The sequence below is a fragment of the Oxyura jamaicensis genome, chromosome 15, assembly GCF_011077185.1.
Source record: "Oxyura jamaicensis isolate SHBP4307 breed ruddy duck chromosome 15, BPBGC_Ojam_1.0, whole genome shotgun sequence".
NCBI classification, from domain to species: Eukaryota; Metazoa; Chordata; class Aves; order Anseriformes; family Anatidae; genus Oxyura; species Oxyura jamaicensis.
The window spans coordinates 5867129-5886946 of record NC_048907.1 but is presented as its reverse complement, the minus strand read 5'-3'; positions in this window follow the sequence as shown (position 1 = coordinate 5886946).

The window sequence follows — 19818 nt, the reverse complement described above, 5'->3', positions numbered from 1 at the left end:
GGAAGTTCCAGATTGGTATGAGAGGGCATTTGGTTACCGTGAGGTGATAGAGCACTGCAACTGCCTGCCCAGAGAGTCCCTGGAGTCTCCTTCTCTGGAGATATCCAAAACCCACCTGCTTGCCATCCTGTACAATGTGCTCTGGGTGAGCCTGCTGGGCAGGGGAGTTGGACCAGGTGATCTCTAGAGATCACTTCCAACATCAGCCATGCTGTGATTCTGTGATCCTTTTCCATGGGGCTGCTCTCCAGCCTCGCGTCCCCACATTTGTACGTACAGACAGGGTCGCACTGTCCTAGGTGCAGAATCTGGCACGTGCTCTTGTTAACCTTCATGGAGCTGGTGATTGCCCAGCCCTATAATTTGTCGAGATCTCTCTGCAAGGCCTCTCTATCCTCAAAGGAGTCAACAGCTCCTCCTGATTTAGTATCATCTGCAAACTTACTTGGTGTGCATTCAACTCCCTCATCTAGATCATTTATAAAAACATTAAAGAGAATGGGCCCTAAAACTGAGAGCCCTGGGGAACCTCACTGGTGACTGGCCACCCGTATTCATTGCCAGTCTCAAGTTTAATATCAGAGTGGGCAACGTAATCAGAACTTAACTAAGGAAAGCAGATATTTGACATAGTTGTCAGCCACGACTATGAAGATCCTTTGGAGAAAATCTGCAAAGATTTTTTAACTAAGTGTGAAATGTGGATGATGGGCAAACTAACAGCAGGTAGAAGCAGTAGACCAATTAATCCCCTGAACAAGAAGGGGAGCTGAAACTGAAAGACTCAGTTATGCACCTACAAAAATGTGTTGCCAACAGAAAACATTATTCCTGGTGATAACACCAGAAACCCTTAGCCCATCATCCACGACTCCTTTTATTTTTTTTTTTTTTTTTTCTCTAATATCTGTGGAATTAGTGCATAAAGAAACAAGGGTACTCTCAACCACTTTGCAGCATTATGGAAAAACAACCTCACTATCTGCATCTAAAATACAAAGGTCTTTTTCAACCTTACAGCTGGCCTTTCTGCTCTTCCATCATCACAGTTGACACAGCTGACAAGTTTATCTATCTTAACAGTACTCTCCCTAGCTCAGCAGTAATTGCTGACAAGTATCTCTGCTTTCAAAACAAGCTGAATACTCGGTTTTCTGCAAAATCATGTCTGGAGCAATCACAGGATCACTCACCCTGAATCTGTGTTTGAAGAGTCTGGTTTTATTTCTGCTCTCCTTCATGGTCCTCCACAGAACTCTCGACTCTGACGGTGAAGCCTGTTCCCCCAGTGCTGCCTGCACACGAGGCTGGGAATCTGCTGACGAGACTGTGCAAGAAGCATTGAACTTCCATCTCACAGCAGGATCTCACCTTGTTCTCAAACTTTCCTAAAACCTTATAGATGCTGAAAGCCCTCCCCCAGAATTTGTCAGGTCAGTACCAGTAACACCACTAAAAAAGACTTCAAGAGATGTGAACAGAAATCTATTACAATATTCTCTCAGTATCTATGGCAAAATGCAGACAACCTGGTGGCTAACAGAGAGAAGAGAAATCTGAAAAAGAATCAATTAGCACCTTCTCGACACTTAAAATTCACATCTGTTCCTCCTAGGTGGTCTGTTTCCAAATGGCAGTATGCAGAGATTGTGAAAGTAAAAATTGTTTAGTCGCATTGAAAGTGCGATCACCGCCAGCTACAACAATCAATAATAACAGAAAAGCTTCCAGTAGCTACGAAAGCCGAGTGCCATGAAGAGATGCCTAGAGACAAAGGTTACGATAATGACAAATAGACCTAGTGCATTCTGTTCGGAGCAAAGCAAAATCCAAGCCTGACACATACACATTTTTAAGAATGTCATGAAGCATTCCTGAAAGATTACAGAGAGTCATCAAATGAAAAATAATTCTAAGCAGACCGTTAATATTAAAAATGTTTTTTTAGCTCTATAGGTGATACCATCAGAAGTCAGCTTTCCTCAGCATTTCTGAGTTTTTTCTGAGAAAGTCTAGAAAATATTTTGGGCTTGAAGAAAACAAACATCATTTGACTACAGGTCTCAATGATATTATGAGAGAGATGTCCTCAGAGAGCGTCTAAGTGCATCCAGGAATGGTCCCTGTTGTTGTTCCCTGTGTTGAGTGGCTTTATAAGAGAGACATGCGTGCAGTGGTTTAGAAATGTCATTAGTATTTCTAATATTAGTGTCACCTGGCAGGCCAGTGTCCCCTGCCTGCAGTGGCTGCTTCTGCAAGGTGACCTTCTGCTCTTGTGAAGTGGAAGTAACATGATCTCTGCGAAAATGCACAGCACAGCTGAGAAAGTCATTAGAGAGCTAGAACTGCAACTACCAAGAGCTGAAGAGCTTTTCGTTTAATATATTAAATGAAGCCTCCTTGAGATAAAAAATATATAAAAAATTAAACTATCTCCCAGATGAACCAAATGTCACACGAGACTCTGTGGGTATGTAAACAGGTAGAAAGTGCCTATCATTTCTTTGGGCCAAACATAGACCCAAAGGTCATATATTCGTCAGACCCTAGGGTCTGTGACACTGACAAGCATGCATTAAGAAAAAATTGTGCCTGAAAGGAAGTGCAATTAAATGCACTGCTGCTTTACGCAAGTGTGGAGTGCAACCTGAATTAGCTGGCGTATTCTGGCAATCTAATGCATTTGTACGGGTGATGTTCCACCGAAGACTACTGTCAGACTCCCGTGTATTGGCATAAATGCTGAGAAAGTCGTGCTCAGCATTTACCTTGGCTCCACAGGATCCATACAGAAGTATGTGCCAATATGGGAACAGGCCAAATTTGTAATCTAAGCAGTTTAGAAACAGTCCTTTCTAGATTTCAGTCATTTTAAACTCACTGAAGTGTACTTTGTTTCTACCTTGGAGTAAGAACTCCTTCTGCATCTAACTGGACAGATACACAGGAGTAAGAAAGAAAGACGCATAAGGATAAACTTTTCAAGCTTTCCTACTCTGTCTGTAGCAGATGGATAGAATTGGGGCATAACAAATTATGCACCCAGAACTTTACCCAAGGTATAACCTAGTCTAAAATCTGCATTTTGATTCCCTGCTCTTTCAGCTGTCCTCTCAGTTGCCTGCCACAGTTGGAAACTTTGTGGAGTCTGGGACACAGGCTTTATGTTCTCCAGAATTCTGCAGTTTTCTGCAACTAAATTGGACATGTATGAACTGACGGATCTTCCTCCTTCTCTTTAATGAAACAAGACATACACCATGGTCCCTGTGAAGACCCAGGACACCAGTCTCAAGTCTTTTTTACCATACAGTGTAAAGCCCACTGAGAAGATAAGATGTGGACAGCTGAGAAAGACCTTCTCAGTTCTATTTTCCATGTATTGTATCATTCCAATCACTGCATGTCACAGCTTCATTCTAGTAGAATTTACTCTTATGAGGAAGAGATTTCAGTTAATTATTCTGCTTTTTCAATACTGGATTTGTGCTGAAAATAAAGGTAGAGACACTGAATGTATGGATTTTTCTGATATAGGTAAGAAACATAGCTGGAACACTCAGCAAGACCATAAGCCCCACAAATCACAAACCAGAAACAGGACTGCAGTGCTTAACAGCAGGTCTGGCCAATAATTTCAGTGGAAAAACAAATTTGCAAGGATCAAGTTACAGTGTGAAAAAAAAAATCCAAATCCACATTTTCAGGCTAGCCACTCCATCCTGCACTCTTAATTTGAATTTTTCTAGACTTCGTAATTATTGAAATAGACACTTTTGTTTTTTTAAGAATCACAATAGAAAAATAAAGGGTTAATAGACAAAGATTTAAGGGCCTACCTAAGTAACCAGGGGAACACTGGAATTCCCAACCTGAGAGAAAATTTAAGGCATGGATTACTTCCTGAAATCTGCTCAAAATAAAATAAAAATAGCAGTAATTTTGATGAAAAAAAGGCAAAACCAAAAGTGTTGTTTCTTCCCAGTGATCCTTGAAGAGCAGAGCAGCTCAGTGGAAGGGAAGGGAAACCAGCACTTGGCTTGTAGTGCATTAGTGCTCTATCACCTCTACTGCCAAAGTGAACCATTACTTACTAAAAGTGCTCTCTAGACAGGCCCCTTCTGGGACAGCGTACCCATCACTTGCTGAAGGGTAGTTTGGAGGATTCCTCCCTTTTTGTTGGACAGTCCCCTGGGTTTCTCAGCCTCATGCATTATGGATAGGATCTTAATGGAGACTGGCTGCATAAGCACTGCTTGCTGAGCCTCTCAGCTCAAGACAGCCATTGCTGTACTGTGCTTTCCACTTTCTTTCCATCTTCTGTATGCCAATTAGGCTCTAATTTGATTTCTGTTCTATCTGTATGAACCCCATTAAAACCCAATTCGCCTTATTACCAACAGCTTTCTTTAAATGAAACTACTTTCCCTCTAAGGATTCTCCCAGATTCAGAGGCAAATCAATCCGCAATTACCCGATGTGTTGCCAGCCCATGCCACTTGGACTGTACCCCCGCTCTGCATTAAAAGCGAGCCTCCAGCTCACCACCACCTCCTTGGCACTTTCCAACCTGCCACGGTGCCGTCCATCTTTGCCTTGCCAGATCAATAACGACAATTCTTGTACATAAAAACCCTCAAATTACTTCTCTCTACAGTAACACAACACCGGCGTATTCTCAGTAGTACTGGCCACACAGACATTAGGTCTAATGGTGGTCTCCGCAAATGCACCAATGATTTAACTTCAGAGGGAAAAGAAACTTGCTTATAAAATATTTGTCAGTATCAATAGGCAATTAATATCAAATAGCCTCTTAATGAAGAGTCTCCCAGATTATAATGAAGCTTTGTAGCTATGTCCTAATGTTCTTTAGCTAAGAAACTTGGGATATTATAAACATTATGGAATCTCACTGTTGCTACAGACATAGAGGAATGTGTGTGGGTGCGTGTCTTAACAGAAAAGGAAGGGGCAGAATAGAAATAATTTTATTTCAGAACACAAATAACCACAGTTTTGTATGACTCCTTGGAAAATAAATAACTTCAAGAGGGTGCATTGAGGCTCTCTTCTTCATGTCTTTTCCCTGTGAAGATCATAGCTGTTAAAAACAGAAAGCTGTTGTTTCGAAAATTGTATCAGTGTAGCTGGATGATAGACAACAAAATTTTCTACCCTCCATGAACACAGGATCTACTCCTTCCTTTTTTCTGGTTAGCCACCTCTGTGGATATGAAAACTCTAAAGGTTGTACATTTCTACAAACAACTGCTAACAGAAGGTACTTCAGATCTGGGGAAGATTTTACAATGACAGAACTGTCTTTAAAATCAGGGAGGTCTGAGTAATGCCTGAACTCCAGTACATTGATGCTGAGGTTGTTTCAAAAGACAATGAGGACTGATGTCGACATGAGGTTTTCTCTCCCTGAGAAGGCTCTACTGTGAGAATGCTGATGCCCTAACACCTTCCCGTGATGAAGCTGGAAGAACCAGGGGCTTCACCGAATGAGCTCAGATGGAAGTGGTTTTGCTAACGTATTACCTGCTGACGGGTCTATTTTATTCATAATATTCTTGTCACAAGTAAAGTAGGTGCAGAAAAAGCATAATGTGGTATTTTCCTTTTCTTTACTAGCTCTCACCTGAAGGTTTCTAGAAGGAGAGATCTCCCTTGTAATCATCCCCATATAAGGCCAGCAGTTGAAACATTCCAGGCTGTTATGTACAAACGATATCTAGTTTTTCCTGATAGCTGCTCTGATTTTTTGTCTGGAACTTATCCAAGAAGAAGGAACAGAGTCAGACTAAAATTACTAAGAAGCCACAACAGAGATACAGAAAGTAATTACAACTTATTTCATATCTAGCAACAGTGAACTCTTCAGAGGATGAATATATCTGGCTATTTTAAGAATTGTAGCAGGCCTTTGTTGAGCTGTCTAAATGAGTAGCACTTGTATAAGCAACAGATAATAATAAATATAATGATATTTTATAAAGAATGCACATAAAATGGTAGCATGATAAATTGCAAAAACAGGCAATAAATCCTATTTTTCATTCAACCCTTGCCACCTCACCTGTGCTCTGTATGCTAACTCTCCTCTCCAAGGCCTTACCCTATTCCAGAATCTAGAAACAGTTTGAAAAACAACTGCTGCTTCAAATATAGAATGTGAAAAGCTGCCAAAAGCTGCCAAAGAGTGGTTTCCTTTCTTTTTTTTTTTTTTTTAATCTTCCTCTAGTTACACAGGTTCAAAGATGGATAGCAGTCACTCTTGCATTTACGTTAAACTTAAAGGTCTGTTGCCCTAATCCACCAGGGCTGGAAATGGGTGCTGTAAACCAGCTGGCCCACTGGTGTCAAGTTTGGGGAAAGGTGTAATTCCTGAGAAAGGAGAAACAAAGCCATCACAAAGCACTTCCTTTTAGCCGCTGGTTCTAGCTAAACAAAACTTCCTGCTCACATAATGTTGCAGAAACACAGGACTGCTGCTTTTTTCCACTTATGAACAACAAAACTTGGTTTTAACTGTGGCTTCAGCCTCTGGGCATCAGAAAAGTTCATCTGAGTTCAAAACAGGGTAGGAAGCTGTATTTACTGTTGGGAAATCCTGGGTAGAAATACACTGTTTGTGTGCTCTGTAACGCATACACACAGAGCTTAATGTATCCGGGACATGTAAAACATTCTCTACAGCTTGCTGGAAGCAGTACCCACTGCTCTGGCCAGGCTTCTGGACTGCTCAAAATCCAGGATAAAATCCTCAAATACCATGCAAATAATATATTTCGCGGAGAAAAAGACATAGCCAAGATGATACACATACACAGTTGTTCTGAGATGAGGAGGTAATGCTCTAGGTACTCTTCAGCTTAGGCAAGGTGAACTAAATGAGTCCGAGTTTCCCTAGAGTCACAGATATTTTTTTCTTATTTCTTTTCACTGGCCACCATCACTGTTTCTTCCTTAAATCTTTTGACAGTTAAGGACCTTATATCCTCATGGATATGTATGGCACAGACTTCTACTATAGTAGTATAGCTCCCTGGGTGAGTGTTTTTACACTGGAAGAAACATATCCACACGGTGAGATACGCTGGAAGAGCCAGAGCAAAAGAATTACACCCCTGGGGGCAGGTAGCTCTGTGGAAGTTTCTGTGTGGACAAGGCCAGGAAGAGAGACTGGCTTCACCACCCAGCCTAAAAAAAAACACAGTTAACTCACTCTTCTCTCTATAGCTGGCAGCAAAAGAAGTCTTTCTTAAAAACCTTCAGACACATAATGTCTGCCTGGACTACACCAACAAACACCACCACAGACTCAACCAAGCTCTAATGCAATCTAAAATACCGGTTTCTACATCTGATGGATTTTTAAGTAACATCCTTACAATCAAACACAAGGGTAAATTTAAAGTATGTAAATAAACGTACATTTCTGTACCTCTGTGCACTATTCCCTGACACTGTGGATGAGTCACCTCGGAATGAGGAGGCTGCAGAAGAGCAGGGTTGGATAGCACGGTTTGTTGGAGAGCACGGCACGGCTTGGGAAGTTCTGCAGGCACAAAAGGCAAACAGTAATGTCAAGCAGATGGCTAAAAACAGGAACCAAACAAGAAAGAAAAAGAAAAAAAAAAAAGTTGCTTGAGCAACACATGCACACATTTATAAAGTCTCACCAGCAAACCAGGACAATGACTCTTTGTACAAGGGAAATAAATTACACAACATAAAGCCGTATCACTCGCCACATAAAGCAGCATCAAACGAATTCACTGATTAATAAATCAGACATCAAGAACTACAAAAAATTGTCCAGGAACTCTTAATGCTGTATCCTTCAGCTGTGCACATAAATGACATACTATTGTTTCAAGTGGTCAGAATCATATAGTATGTAAATATCATAAGCGCTTTATAGCAAAGAGCCTATGCAGATTCTTTTTTTAGCCTAAATGGTAAGAGCCTTTGCTTTTGGAACAGGACAGTTCCAATTCTATCTCCAGTTAACCACAAAGCCCCAAGTGACTATGAAATGCAGTAGTGACATCTGTACAGTTTCAGAGGCCACAGATTGTTTCCATATTCTAATTACTACATCTCATTACAATGAAGAAAAATCACTTCTTTTTTTGAGTCGCAGATGTGAAAGGAAGATCTTGTGGTTAAAGGACTCACAGAACTCAGAGGCCTAGATTTTTTTCTCTTTCCAACTAAATCAGACTTCCAGCACAAGAACATTCACTTTCTTCCACTGAGTCTGGGAAGACTTAACACAGCCATGTTCTCTAAGTGTTTTGATGTCCTCATCTAAGTGACTCATATGGTCACAAAATACTTCAAATACCTTGCATTTTGATTATCACAGATCAGAAAGTTCGGAAAGAAGAGATAATTCATTCTTCATGGATGATTTTCTTGTCTTAATTTTGTTTTTAGAACACTAGACAATTAGGGGATACTATACAATAGTTGAATTTCTCAAAACGTAGTCTTTGATTACATCATTGTCACGTGAAAAAAGCCTGTACAAGACAGTGTTCAATTCACGTAGTACTGCTGACCTTTTAGCTTTTCTAAGGCATCCAAGGCACATGTCAACTACAAACACTGGTTCAACCAGAAAAGAACCACCACTGCTATGATTAGCTGCACCTTGATGTTGTTTTCAACCCAGTGCCACGCACTCCTAATGTAATTGTATTTAAATTTAAGGCAGCAATTTGCTGGGTGGGTGATATTGTCAGCAATCTGCAATTCTTCACCGGTTTTTATAGACTGCAGCATCTTCTTTGGAAACTCGGAGTTTCATGTGAATGCTTGAGCAACAGCTGGCATGATAAGGCATGCATACTTGTGTCCAAAAATATGCACTCTGGGTGCGGTGCGAGGAACAAGGTCAAGGGACATGAGCCTTCAGGCCTAGGTCCTAGCTGGAGAGTTCGCGTGGTGCAGGAGCAGTGACCTGGCGAGGCATAGTCAGGCAGCACTCTTTTAAAAGGGGTTTTCATACCACATGAATGGGAGTCAACAATGCATTGCTAAAGGATTTAATGAGATTTATGTAGAAAGAGGTTTCTGATGGCATAAAAAATCACCGAGCTTGAATCTCCTACTGAAGCTCTAGAGGCAGAATACCTAAAAGACTATGAAAAAGAAACTCGAGATTTTTTGTGAAACACAAGTGAATTGATTCAGAGGGCACTGCGCTCATTCTCCTCTAACCCAGAAAACTTGTCCCATGAAGCAAGGTAGCTCTGCAGACCTGCAGTAGGTCCTGCGAGCCACTGTCTGGAAATATAGGTATTTTCCAGTTCCAAAAATGCAGACTCACCGTGTCATGGTGGGGGATCCCCAAAGTGTGAGTGCCTTAACGGAGATGTCATTTTTCACCTAAGTAGCATGCCTAACTTGTTTCTGTCGGCAACAGATGCAAAATCAGAACTCTGGGATTTCAGTCCCTGTTCAGTCTACAGTTACCCATTCTTTCTCTCCAATTGAGCTCGCACTGGCATTTTGCAATACACAGTTAACTGCAGAGTGACTGACATTATGGTGGTGACACTAGATCTTTGCAACCTGAACTCTCCAGCATAAACAAAAAAGCAGAAATGAATCCCCTGTCTCCTGAGCATTAGCAGTTCCTGAAAAGAGCAAATGCAGAATTGCTTTCCTTATGGTCAAAAATGAATACTGCGAGGAAGTGACTGGAGGGCATTTTTGATTTCATGTTAAAGAAACAAAGCACAAATTGACTTTTCATAAAGGTCAAGTGAAAAATTGGGTATCTTAAGGCTGCAGAGAATTTCTACTCTGTGTTCAGTTTTGTTTATATACAAAAATGAGGAGAAAAATATTGTCATGGCCAGCTTAACAGATGATCTGGAGCGGGACAAAGAAAATAAAAAAGAAAAAAAAGGCCATTTTTTCATGAAAGCCTGGTATTATACACAATATCATTTCCAATAATTTTCCTCAATGGAAGTTATTATGTTGCCCTTTCACAAACCATCTCGGAGTAACAAAATCTATCCAAGCTTGCACATAACCTGCAGGTTCCAGCATTTGCCACTGGTTTGTGAATTAGTTGGTTATGTGCAGAAACAGACACTTAGGATACATAATTCATCCTCTATGCTAAAAACACACAAAATAACAAATAATACCCATACTTAAAAGGATATTTTCACATTGCTTTCACATGGGCTAAATCGTGTCCCATGTGAACTGACTAAACAGCTTTGTAGTAATTTAAAAACAAACAAAAAACAACTCCTGATGCCGATATTTTAACGTGAACCAGTTTTAACCATTACACATCCGGTGACATTCATCCCACAGTTTGCTTTTGTTCATGCCATAGCTCGATCCACTGCAGTCTCAGTACATGGTGGTTCACCTCCTACATGGGAGAGGAGCACTCGGACCAAGGACACCACAGCCTGCCGAAAAGGAAGCAAGAGGACAGCCTGGGGGAAACAGCAGCTGCACTAATGGAAACAACAAAAATCAGATGGTCAGAAACACACAACCTAAATAAGGTTTTGCAGCTTCCTTCCCTACAGCCTCCCCGTGCTTTCTTCTCCCTGCACAAATATTGCACATTTTGTGTGCTTGCTTGGGAAGGAGGCTACTCCCTTTCCAGAGATCACAAGTGGATTTCACACAGGGCTGAGCAAGCTCTTCAGAATAGAAGCCACTGCCCTCAAATGTTCAACTCCCTCCATCTGTATGCGAGCCCTCCCTTCCAGCCCCCTTTACATTTTCTACTCAGGGAGATCAGGGTTGTTGGGTCTTTAATCTCCCTCCTCACAGTTTCACATACAAACCTTGGCTTCGATATTTGGATACGTTTCCTCCTTTATTTTTTTTTTAATTCTCTTTTGAAGCCAAGTCGCTGAGTGAATCGTAAAGGGAGAGAATTCCAAGAGCGTTAGCTTCTCTGCTGTTCCCAGGGCAGGTCTGGGCCAAAATAAACCCCTGCCGTGCCAGCAGCAGTTACTTCCAGTCAAACACCAGGCAGCACAGCACTCTGCAGCTTCCCAGTCCGAACTGCCTCCCATTGCCCTTGTTAGATAGCCCCCTTAGAGATTCTATCTCCAGCTGCACCCCTTCCCACGTTCATCTTCAGTCACAAACTAACGAGCAGAAAAGAAAGCGGTGACAAGGTAAATCTGCCTTGGATCCTGAGAGCCTCTGCCCAGAGCACAACCTGCTTCGCTCCAAAGCTTTTCCATCCCCACCCTCATTTCTGCTTCATAGGAAAGGTTTTAGTAACCAGTTACAGAAACCGGTGGTTTATGGTGTGCCTTCCCTCCACCAACTCTGTTCGCACAGTGAAGTTGGATGCCAAAACCAAATTCCTGTTAAAGAATTCAAGGAGCAAACTTCGGCTGCTTCATGGACCTCCTGTACACCAGCCGGGAGCAAACCTGACAACTGGGCAGAGAAGTCACAGAGACCTGTCAGCCAAGTCAGTCATTGTGCAGAAAGATGCAATTAGTTTTACATTCTGGAAAGAAGCTTAAAGCTCAAGCCATGGTATGGAGCCTGTCACTATAGCTATTTGATCACGTTACAATTGATTTTAAGAATTTAATATCATTTTCTCATAAATTTTATAACATTTCATAACATTTTTCCCCATAGTTCTTTTCACTCTTCTACACAAGTAGGTGAATTTGCACCACCTCTGTTCACACCCATTTTGCATAAACATTTATACCACAAATTCTGGTCAGTGTCGTGTTTGTACAGAGTAAATTTCAAATGTTTATGGGCAAAAGGCTGCGCGCGAAATGCCCGAGCATTTGATCAACCAGCAAATACAAACAACACCATGGCAATTGCAGTTTGGGCAATTTTCAAATAATGGCAAAAAACTGTCCATGAGGCCTCAGAAATGCAAAATTTCATACATTTATAAAATGATGTCCAATCACTCATTCTGTATAGACAACAAGTATAACCAAGGAAACTGGGGATACTGAAGAGGCAAATTATTGCCGTAGGTGCCGTCATCTTCAGGGTAGAGCACTGGAAAGCCTCACACTCTAATTTGCATGAGGAATGCTGGTAAGTCAGGAAAATACCAACCCAATCTATCGCCCAATCTATTCAGAGGCACCATTTCCTCATTTTTTTCAACACGTCTTCGCACTCCTCTCCGGGACTGGTAAGCTCCCTGCTCACAAGGCTGGCCCGGGAGACAAACAGCTGAACCGCTCGCGCCTCCACGCCCTGCCTTAGGGAAGAGCCATTCTTCAGGTCACTTTGAGACAGCATCACTGTAAAACCACAGCCTTCTACAACATTAAGGCATCAGGGAAAGCATTCTCTTTAGTATGATCATAAAAACCTGAGAGCGTTTTTGACCGCACAGTCACAGATTGAAGTGTCTAAGCCTGAACAAGGAGGCAAGGCTGGGAGTCTTCATTCTCTCACGCATACACACACGCACTTTTTGTAAATGGTTCTTCTCTAATCACAGCTCCTCCTTCATGCTTTCCTCTTCTTTGTATTTATTTCTTAGCGTTCCTAGCTCCAAATACCAGCCACTGCAGCAAATCCTCTAGTTCTCAAGGGCAGTAATAGAAGGGATTTTTTAATTCAATCAAATGCCTAACAAATCACAGGAATTAATTAGTTTCTTTCATTTGTGTTGTTTTTCTCATGGTTGCAGTCTCCTCTCCCTTCCACCCCGATCCTTTTTTCTGTTCCCCCCTCTTTTCTGTTTCCATATGAATCTGACTTTTCATTTTCCCCGTCCGCGCTCCAGCTCTCTCTCTCCCTCTCACAGTGCTGCTGGAACATGCAGCAGGAAAATGATGGATGATCACCTGTCACAGCTTGTTTATTATAATTCAGACAATCAATTACACATCCCTAATGCTGGTTGTCCCGCTGGAAATTTACATGCTCGGCACAGACCAATGTGAAAATGGAATCTCATTTGCCAAATGTCTTTCTGTGGGTACAGCGTGATGATTACAGTCTGGTTGTTTCAACAGTTGTGTGTGTCTGACAATGTCATCGCTTACTGCCTGCCACAGGTCACATTGCTCTGAGGCATTATTTATTGTGTTCTGCAGGCTGAGGCTTTCAGAGGACAAAGATGTTGCTGAAGCCACCGTGCTCAGGGCAAGCAGGGAAGGTAGATCAGAGAGCAGGCACACAGCTCCGGCGCCCATCACCTGCCTTTGTTTCCACTGGTGTGAATCCTTGTACCCTCTCCACCTCCTTTTCTTTTATGGATGACTGCCTTGTATTAAAGGGCTCCTGCATTGACAGGCAGGGCTCTGGCAGGGGGAAAAGCTGCTCATGCAGCTAAATAATCCCAGGACAGCTAGCGATTTAATAAGGAGCAAAGAATTGCAGATAAATGAGACAAAGGGGAAAACCAAAAAGAGCTTGTAAGCGTTAAGCTAAAATGCAATACGGGAGTCTGCTGAACCTGCTGGGAAAGGGTTATGTGGATTCCACTGACTGATTTGAGTGGTAGGGTTCATTCTTCCACCTAATTAGAAAGAAGGTTGGAGATCCTGCAGGGAAAAGGATGTAGAGAATGGACTGAGCAGCCCGTCCTCAGAAGGTTTTGATCTGAGGGAGCCACAACTTGAGGAAAAGGAGGGAAGATATAAATATCACGTGTGAACTGTGTTAATGAGCAAATTTAAAAACACACAAATTTCTGTAAATGTAGGTTTTATAAATCCTAGGCATGGGATGCTTCAACAACATGCCCATCTGTGAATAGGGACACGTATACATGCAAACATGCATGATATACAAAGGAAATTTCCTCTCCCTTAGAAGGTGAGAAAGGCAGGGAAAGGAAGGTACCCTTCTTGTCTAGGAGCCAAGTTTCTAACATCTCCCTGTTAATTGGAGAGAAGGACATAAAAATTGTCCCATTAAATCATCTTGCTGCCTTAGGCTTGCTGTTCTCTGGCACATAAGTCAGCTGCTTCCCTCCACCTTTCTGCTGGACACGGCCTGGTTTGGATTTTGTATCTGAAGAGCCTGAGCAAAAAAGCACCCACAAAGTCATTCCCAGAAGGCTCAGGTAGAAGATGGAGAGTAAAATTGTTATACCCACTTCCTAAACTCAGTCTCAGTCGTGCATGTGGTTGCACTTTTCAATACTGCAGTTAATCTGTCGGATTAGTTACTTCACTTGGTTAAAATTATGTCTGAGTATTCAACATCTAAATGGTGCACTTCAATTTCACGCTGTGCACTCATTTGTTTTTCTGCTTTTTGACTTCTTAGAAAATCCTTCTGTTCTATGGTATTATTACATATTTATACTTGTATTGATATCAAGTGCACTTCCAAAAAAATTGTATAATTAATGGCTTGGTTTTCTTTTTTTTTTTTTCCTTTCCCTCCATTTCTTTCTCAGTAAAGTTACACCTTTCTTCTTAGAACTGATTTCTGACCAGTGTGAATCCATGCCAGACTGTGCCACCACAAAATAAGGAATTCAAGGAAGTGCAGCTGTCTTACTGCCACCAACTACAGACTAGAGAGCTCAGGTGCAAAACTGGAACGGGGCACTAACGGGGTACTAGGGGAGCGGGCCTTGTCAAGGATCCCAGTTGTCACTGTGGGGCACTTGCAGAAGGATGGATACCTGCTGATTTGAAAGACCTTCACACGAATTCGCAGGAATCAGAACTATCCCCGGGAGTATTCTTGCCTGTTATAAATGCCTCAGCACTGAACAGGATGGTCTCAAAGCAATTCAAATATTTCTGCATTCTCTCTCCACAAGGCATTCACCACTGGCTCAGAGTTCTGGGACTCTGGAAGGCTTACATGCTACAGGAGGAAGTTAAGGAAGAACATGTCCACATCATTTAAAGAGCAGATATGAAGCAATAGCTCAGACACTGGCCTGTAAATATTCAGATACAGGCACACCAAAGCGTGCATAAAACACTCAAGAGCCAAACACAAATTCTGTTGAGCTGTGCATGGGTGTAGCTCTGCAGATGTAGGTGCAGGCACACATTTTGATAGAAAATTTCAAGCTTGGGTATGTTCTGATTACAACCATACATGTACAACCATGCAGGTTCTTAGAGCATCCATGAAGTCAGCTTGGATACCCATACAAGAGATGTTTCATGGGATTTAGATATTTGCGTGCTGGCTTTGTGAATGGTAAACTGTTTGTTTCTGCATTTCTGAATCCATATTCTGCATTCTATTTTCATTTATTTACGTGCAGTGCAATCTCTTTGTCACCGAGGTTTTATCAGTTATACACGCACAACGGATGCATGGATGCAGAATTTGGCCTACTGTGAATGACAAAGAGAGTAAAACGTCTGAGGGCTTTTGCTCCCTCTTTTCTTTCTGAGCACATTAAGCTTCTTAAGTTTGAATGTTCCTACTGAGTCAGATATTGACAGACATATTTGCCTTTCAGTGCTTTCAGGATCATTGGTTGTGTGAACTTGAAAACACAGCTGGTAAACATGGAAAACATCCTCAATTGCAAAAGAGAACATCGAGGCATTTGGAATTAGAACCAAAATGCAGATAAAAAATACTTTTGGTACATGAAATATTGTCCAAAAAGAAAGACCTGCCCATTGCATTTGAGAGAAATGCAAAAACTAATTGCATCTGTATGACTTTGGACATTCTCAAACACGATCAGAAGCTTCAACATTGTCTTTTGCAACAATTGCCAGTGTACTAATCTCAAAGCCTGAACAGAAAACTTTATACAGAGAGGCGTATCTTGGTTGGATTCCAGTGTTTGGAAGTGATAACCTCTCTCCATGAGACTGAAATGTATATTCCCCACTTATTTTAATATTTCCATCTAATTAATATTTCATAGCAGACAAATACAATACAACCTGCTTGAATGCAATACCACGAGCCAGTGCTTGTCACAAACGAGACAGCCTCAGTGTACTGCATCAGAAGATTCAATAGAGTAAACTCTGACCTTTGAGCGATGGAGAAGAGAACTGGCAGATAGGAAAAATAACATAGGATACTCCTAACCTACATCTTCTCCCACTTAAAAAAATCAGAGAGAAGTTTTATTCTCTTACTTCAGATTCCTTTGATATCCAAATTTAACTGCAAAACTCAAGAATTCAGCCCAATGGATAAAGCAATTGTCACACACTACAATAAAACCTCAGTGAAGGTTTAGACCTATGAGATGAGAACAAAGAAGTTCTTGTCTCTGTCCAAGTTACTTTTCTTCCCCTCCCTAAAACAGCATATTGATGTCTTTGCTTACTCAGTACCAGTATATATTTTTTTCAAAAATAAGTATATGAATTTTAAGATCTGGGAGCACAAAAATATTAGCACTGTCTGCAGAAAAGCCATGACATTTATGACACCCCAAAAAATCCTAGATTAAATAACAAGTTTCTACTTCAATAAGCAGGACTAACCCTAAAGAGGGGTGGCCTGCTGCTCAGAACAGTTGTCTTACCAAGGTAGAGGACATGCTGCGTGTCTTCCCAGGCAGTGAAATGGTGATGTACTGATGAGACTTTTAAAGATCTTATGAACCATCTACTGGTGTTTTCTCAGTTCTGTGTGCATGTAAGTCAGAAAACGGGCCTTTTTTTCTTCCTCACAAAATACAGGCGGAAGAAAGTACACAGCTTGGGATGACAGCTACGTATGTTCCCTGAGTGAACAGATGTATGAGATGTAGTTGTGTGCAACAGCAGAGGACTGGAGCAGATACATTTAGAAGAACCTCTGAGACCTTTGTTCCTATTGAGACCATGTGTGATATCCATGGTACTGGGTTCAGCAAGTCTGTGTGTAGCAGATCATGTTGGTTATTTATTCATATGGTCAAATCGCTGCCTCGGCAACCCTGTGAAAAGTAATACTGGTTGCAAATCCCTCTGAGTCAACTCAAGCCATAACAAAGCACTCTCTCCCTCTGAATATACATACACACACATGTATACACACACGTGTTGACCACGGTGGTTTTGTTTTTAACTAACCTGTTGTTCGAGGACCAGCATGGTTAGCATTTAGGCTACATGTGCATCTAATTTCACAAATGAGGCAAGAGCATGTGAAAGGGCTTGAGTCCTTCTTACATAGCAAAAGGCTTCCTGTGCTCCTGAGAGCTCTGTATGAGTTGGCATAAAACAAAGTCTGCTGAGGGGGTTAGGGAGGAAATGGAGCAATCAAGTGTGTAAGGAGTCACTGCTACCCACAGAGGGAAATGTCATTCTGAAGCCAGCTGAAGTGAATCATATTGAACCCTCAGCCTCTTTTCTTTTTCTTTTTTGCTATTCCTCTCTTCAGAAAGATGCAATAGTTACTATTAGAAAGAAATGTAAGCAAATGCTAGCTCTTATTGATATAAAATCCTAATTGTATACGAGAGAGTGTTTGGGATCAGGAAGGCCACCTCTGCCATTACCTGTGGAATGTGAAGCTGGGCTGAAGGAGGAGGGAGTGCTGCGGCATCATTACTGCTTGGCTTGGTATATTAGCCAGGCTGTGAAGATCAAAATGGTGCCAGCTGTCTGCAGGTGCTTAGTGAAGTAAGATCTCAAGAGGGACCCTGTAAAACAAGGCGTGCTCTGGGATACTTTGAGTGAGGACACAGTGCTTACCGAGCCTGGTGCTAGCTGCAGAATGACTGCCCTGAACAACTGCAGGACTGTTCACAGCCTGGGCTGCTGGCTTAGGCAGCCAACCCTGATGCCTTCTGTGCCAGGCTCATAATTCGTTCAATTCTGCACAGAACGTGAAGTATACCTTGCCTCTATGACAGGCTAGAGACACACATAGATACGTGAGTCAGAGAAGGTTTGTGTGCTCCCAGGGGAGAAGTTTTCTCACTATTCTGCATCAACTACAAACTTGGGAGCTGCCACAAGAGTCACTTCCAAAATGAGGTGCGGCCAGAAAATCTAATCTATTAAAGAAGCTTTTTTCCTCCTCAACTGCTACCTTGTGAAACAGCCAAATTCTCACACTTACAAGGAAAGTTCCTTTCCTGCTGCCCCCAACAAACTTGCTGCAACTGGAATTTGAGTTTGCTTATTACGGTGGACTCAAGTTACACCAGACGTCTCATTCCTCCTCGCTCTAACTGGTATTTTGCTGTTCATGCAAGTCCTGCTGTTTTACGAAACAGATCCATTTCTACATTATTTTTGTTACTTATTTGCAGCATAGAGGCACTGAAAAGTTCTCCACCAACTCAGTTTTTGACTGTTAAGCACTACACAATCACATGCAGAAGGACCACCTTTCTATCAAAGAATTACAGTCTAAACAGGCGATGCAGACAAAGGGCAGAAAACCAAGAGGCAGAGAGTTTACTTGTCCAAGGTCAAAAGCACAGCTGGTAATACAATCTTCCTATTCTTATTCCATTACTCAAACCACTAGGCAAAAGTGTCTTCCTAGCCTCCTCTCTCTCCAGTTCGTATCCACCCGCTCAAAATCTCCCAACTGTGGCGTGTAAACACTGCGCAAATCAGTAACACATGTGGAGAGCTCGGATGCTACCCCATGCAAGGGATATGCTGAACCTGTCTGGAAAGTGTGACTCAGGACGCGTAGGAGACGTTGCATATTGTCACAGTGCTGAGGTGCAAAAAGGGCTCGGTTCGTTCTGCAGCGCTACCTGGCAAGAACCGAATGCTCTCTGCTCCTACTGACCGAAGCTTTCGGTTGCCTGCAGCACCCCAGCCTTGTGTCAGCTCCTCTCTTTCTACACCATCAAGCACTTCTACAGATGTTGCCAACTGATGCATGCAACATATTTCTGAAATAAAGACCAGGTACTTGTTCCTTCTTTGCAGGCGCGCTCCCCAGAGCAAATGATTCGTGTGGCTCAAGTCAGAGCACCGCCATCCACACGAGTGAACGCCTCGCGTTCACAGGTTGCGGGAGGTAGCAGAGAGGACCCACTGTTTTGCCCGCAGCATTCCTGGTCTTGCTTGAGTGCACTTTTTGACAGTTAAGAAGGGAGTTTTGCTGAGTCAGGCAGCTCCCCCAGCTGCTCACCGGAAACACAGCTGTTATGCAAAAATAACCATGAAGGCGAGAACTTGGGCTTTTTTTGAGAAAACAAAAAGCAAAACACAGTGACCCTCAAACTCAATAACAGGCTCCTGAAGCTGTTCAGTTAGATGCAATCCTACTTCGTGCACCTCTCCTCTTTGGGGTCAGGGCCCGTGCTGAGCACTGTCCTGTTCTCTTTAGGCTGTGTCTGGGTGACAGGACAGGAGCCAGAGCCATCTCCCCTCCTGATTTTGTTGATCCAGACCGGGAAATCTGAGCTCACTGTTTAATTAGGAAAGGATGGGGGAGGGTGACAGGCAGGTGGACAGCTAATAAGTGGAACCCCGCATTGCAGCCCATTGCCTTTATCAGGTTATGGAACAATATCAAACCCGGGCTGGCCAAGCTGCTGTTTCCTTGCGCCTGTGTCCGCGGCGTCCCCAGTTGTGCGGTGGCACCTGTTCCTCTGAATGCGAGCACAAGCTGTTCCCTCGGCGCTCCAGCACATACAAGTCACGACTCTCAGATTCAGCAGCTACTTGGATAATGCCCTCACTTCTTAAAGGGCTCCGGCTCCATTGCTGCTGGCCAGCTCAGTACCACCCTGCACAGAAACTGCTCCAACAAGAGCTGAAGTCTGGGAGAAGGCAGCATCACAACACAGCCATGGGAAATGGGGGAAGCTGAGAGCTCACAAGCAATAAATAAATTAAATTAAATTAAATTAAATTAAAATAAAATAAAATAAAATAAAATAAAATAAAATAAAATAAAATA